The following is a 4,871-nucleotide window of genomic DNA, read 5'->3' on the forward strand; positions in this document are numbered from 1 at the left end:
CGAGGCAATGGGCTAGGATAGTCCAATTAGAAGGTGGACAGTTGAGTGAGTAGGATTCAGTGGTTAAAGGTACAAATCTAGCTAAATGGCTAGCAAAATAGGTTAAGCTTCAGATGCCTAGATGGTATCAAGAGTGTGATGCTGTTTAATCATAAGCAAGGATCTCAAAGCTTTTGATACAAGGATTTTCCATGAAACTATATATATATATATGAGTACCAATTTTGTTCTGTTCTGTGATTGTCAAATGCTAGCTTTTAAATTTTGGAGGGGTAAAGGGGCCTTGCTGGATATGGGTTTACATTGTTGATGGGGATGCTAAGTAAAGGGGCCTTGCTGGATATGAGGATGCAGAATGTAAGAAGAAGCAGGGGTTTTCAAACTTTTCTCCGGGACTATTGTTATTATTTGTAGTTTTAGCATATATTTAGTTTATTGGTGGTGCATGCAGAGAGTTCCGTAGGATCATCTCGACCACCAATATTGTGCTGGCGACCTAAGAAAGAAAGCATCTGCTGCTAAGTTATGCACAAGCATGCATCCTGCTACACGTACACATTATCAAAATCAGCACATAATTTTAGATGCTCTGGGAAAAGAAAGAAAGAAGATATCCCTTTGCTTTGGATATATTTTGCAGGAATTTTATCTGTTGTGACAAAAGCCTGCGTTAAACTATTACAGGCACACTATTGTTGAGGAGTGTGTGCAATGTTCTTCGCATCTGATCCAATGTCAGTCATGAATTGAACAGAATAATTAGAAGCATAAGCATTCATCTGAACCAATGTGTCTTTTTCCCACTTTTTATTCAGGTCTTGACTGAGTGAGTAGAAAGTGGGAACTTTTCTGTTTAAAAAAATGCCATTTGTAGTTGCACTCTTGCTTAAGATACGCGCGCGGAGGTTTGTGTGGAAAGGAATGTGCATGCAAGCAACTAACCATCATATGTAGGATAAAAGGCTAGTTGGGCTCGTGATTTTTATAGGATAAAAGACCTCAAAGGATACATCATATGGAGCTCATTAAAAACCAACTTAGCATATGTAAGTTAGCAAGCCAAGAAGAAGGGATTTAATTCTAAAATCCTCTTTGACTGCAGGTAGAATGTTTGAAATCTGGTGCTTACAGTTAAAACATTTCAGAGGATGTGTGTTTCCTCTGATTTAGATGAGTCATCTCCCTCTAGCCTCTCTCATTAGTCATTCCCATCAAAGTAAGATAGATGTTATAATATTGTCGTGTGTGACAAAAATGGTGTAGGTCATCACATTATTTAAGCTTTTAAGTGAATGTGATGCTGATTTTTTTTTTAAAAGATAATTCGATTGACCACATAAAAAAAAAAAGGATTTACATGTGCATTCTATTTTATTTGTTTAAATGCTTTGAAAGAATTGACAAATTAAATGGTTTCCATTTGTAATGATTTTCATCTTTGCATGTATGGTAGTCAGTGGCTAAAGCTTTTTTTTTTTCACCAAAAAATAAGTACAAATTTCAATTTCAAAAATATTATGTTATTGAACAAGAAAAAAAAAACATTTACTATAGCTTAAGACTTTTTGTTGGATAGTAACAGATGCTAAGAGCAGTGCATTGAACTAGTGTTCAAATAATATTACCTTAGTCATGTAGCATTAACGCTATGATTTCAAGGGACTTTTATGAAGTGACTTTGGATACCCTTCTAACCATATGTATCTTTGCCTTGTTTGAAGGAAATAAAAAAACTTAAGCTGCCATGAAGATTTAACCATTGCATATTTTCACGATATTAATGAACAATATTCATAAAAACAGCTTGTAGGAGAAGAGAAGATAAAGTGTAGAGACTTATTTCCTTCAAACATGTGGCTCTGATACATAAACACTCCAGGAAATTCAAGCACAGAAAGTAATGGATCCACGGTTAGTGATGCTAGCTCGTATGCCATAACGGAGACCACTAACTCTGCTGCCGAAAAGTCTTCAGAAATTGATATTGTACGACATGAATTGACATTGGCGGACGTATATTGTGGTTGAGGTGCCATGTCTACTGGTCTTTGTTTGGATGATTTAACACTTGTAAGTAAATGGATGGCTGTCAAGTTTATAATTTTGTTGCCTTTCTAGTTCGTGTTATTTCTTCTCATCTATAAAGCTACTGACACTTCTCTCAAGTCTGTTATGTAGAGATGGGCATGCAATTGAATCATCCTGAAACTGAGGTAGTCTAGTCATCTTTATCTCGATCAGTCAGCCATCTAGCTAAGCACTTGTATTCAAGAGTAAGCCTAGAAGTTTTAATTATATTCGGGTGAGAAATGAAGGAGCAGAAGATTTTCTTTGCTTATTAAAGGAATGGGAAAAAACTTCGTGAAGAGTTTCGATTGCTTGGTTCTGAGGAAGTAAATTCAGTTCTAAATTGCTCCAAATGGGTATGAGTCTGACAATGAATGTGGAGATGACGGTGCACTCCAACCTGGGGAATTTGAAGCTTTTAGATGTTTGCTATGGAGACCCGAACAACACAAAACAACGTGCCTTGTATTTCAAGGTAGGATCATCTCAATAATTGGGTCCAGACTCAACGATTACTTTGCATTTACTTCACATAATAGTTTTTGTTAAGAGAATATAAGTATTCTTGTAGATAATAAATTAGTAAGGGTATTTTTGTAAATAGTTTGTTAGGTTTGTACTCCTATAAATACTAGTTGGTCACTCATAATACGGTGACTAGATGTTTTCCTCCCAAAATACCTGTTGACATGGTATCAGAGCAAAAGTCCTAGGGTTAGGGTTAACATCTAGTCAAAAGTACTGTTCAGCCGCACTGTTCATTGCGGCACTGTTCACGTGTACTGTTCACGCATTACTGTTCACGGCGTACTGTTCACACGTCACTATCATCTCGAGTTTTGACCCTTTCTTTGGTTTGAAGTGCTATTCGTCATGGTTGAAAGATTTGTTAATGTGGTTACCACTGACCAAATTGAATGGGATCTTGTCCCTCGTCCTTCAGGTAAGCCTGTTGTTGGTTGTAAATGGGTGTACACTATAAAAGTGCAGCCTAATGGTTCTATTGATAGATTGAAAGCTCGTCTGGTAGCTAGAGGATTTACTCAGGTGTATGGAGTAGACTACTTAGAAACATTTTCTCCTGTTGCAAAGATTACCTCGGTTCGTCTTCTTATCTCTTTGGCAGCAACTTACAATTGGCCATTGCATCAGTTGGATGTGAAAAATACATTTCTGCATGGAGATTTAGAAGAAGAGGTATATATGGAACAACCTCCTGGATTTGTTGTTCAGGGAGAGAATTCGCGGTTGGTTTGTCGTTTGAAAAAATCCTTATATGGATTGAAACAGTCTCCGAGGGCCTGGTTTGGCCGATTTAGTAGTGTTGTCATGGAATTCGGTTTGACAAGATGTGGAGTAGATCATTCTGTATTTTATCGGCATTCTAATGCTGGTAAAATTTTATTAGTTGTTTATGTGGATGATATTGTGATTGCAGGTGATGATGTTGTGAGGATTCAGAAACTTAAATCCAATTTGCAGGCAAACTTTCGGACAAAGGATTTAGGTCATCTACAGTATTTTCTGGGTATTGAGATAGCTCGATCTAAATATGGGATTTATTTATGTCAAAGAAAATATGTACTTGATATGCTGAGTGAAGTGGGAATGTTAGGTTGCCGACCTGTGGATACTCCTATGAATTCTAATGTGAAATTAGTAGGAGATCAAGGTACATTACTAGATGATCCTAGGTAATATCGAAGACTTGTGGGTAAATTAAATTATCTCACTGTAACGAGACCTGACATTTCGTTTGCAATGAGTGTTGTGAGTCAATTTCTTGATACCCCTCGTACTAGTCATTGGGATGCTGTTATACGGATTCTCAGGTATCTTAAGAGTGCACCTGAAAAAGGATTGTTGTATCAAAATCATGGACACACTGATATTGAAGGATATAGTGATGCAGATTGGGCTGATTTTGCCTTAGATCGAAAATCGACCACAGGATATTGTGTATTTGTTGGTGGTAATTTAGTGTCATGGAAGAGTAAGAAGCAAACAATTATCTCCAGATCAAGTGCAGAATCTGAATACCGCGCTATGGCTCACACTGTGTGTGAGTTGATTTGGTTGAAGAGCATGTTACTTGAAATTGGGTTTGAGTATAAACAGCCTATGAATTTAGTGTGTGATAATCAGGCAGCTGTTCATATTGCGTCTAATCCAGTGTTTCATGAAAGGACAAAACATATTGAAGTTGATTGTCATTTCATTCGAGAGAAATTGCTTGACGGAGTTATCAAGACATCTCATGTACCGTTTGTAGATCAATTGGTTGATGTGTTTACCAAGAGTTTAGGGGACTCTAGGGTGAAATACATTTGTAACAAGTTGGGTGCTTATGATATATATGCTCCAACTTGAGGGGGAGTGTTAAGAGAATATAAGTATTCTTGTAGCTAATAAATTAGTAAGGATATTCTTGTAAATAGTTTGTTAGGTTTGTACTCCTATAAATACTAGTTGGTCACTCATAATACGGTAACTAGATGTTTTCCTCCCAAAATACCTGTTGACAGTTTTCTTTTCCTAAATATTGCATTTTCATTTTTGTGTTAGTGATCAAAATGAAGAATTTTTTCTGAGCCCTGCAGGTTAGTTGTAACTAGAGGATATATGAATCGAAGTTATTGCCTCTTCCTGTAAGTTTTTTTCATGTTGCTTGAAGCTCCACAACAAATTAGATATCGTATCCATGAGTAGTAATGTATCTACACAAAATCTCAGCTGAAGGTCGGCAGCTTCAGGAGCTGGAGAAGCTGGGCAAAAAGCATATTTATCTTCAGAGAAAAACGATC

This window comes from Coffea arabica, chromosome 6e, assembly GCF_036785885.1.
Source record: "Coffea arabica cultivar ET-39 chromosome 6e, Coffea Arabica ET-39 HiFi, whole genome shotgun sequence".
In the NCBI taxonomy this organism is placed as follows: Eukaryota; Viridiplantae; Streptophyta; class Magnoliopsida; order Gentianales; family Rubiaceae; genus Coffea; species Coffea arabica.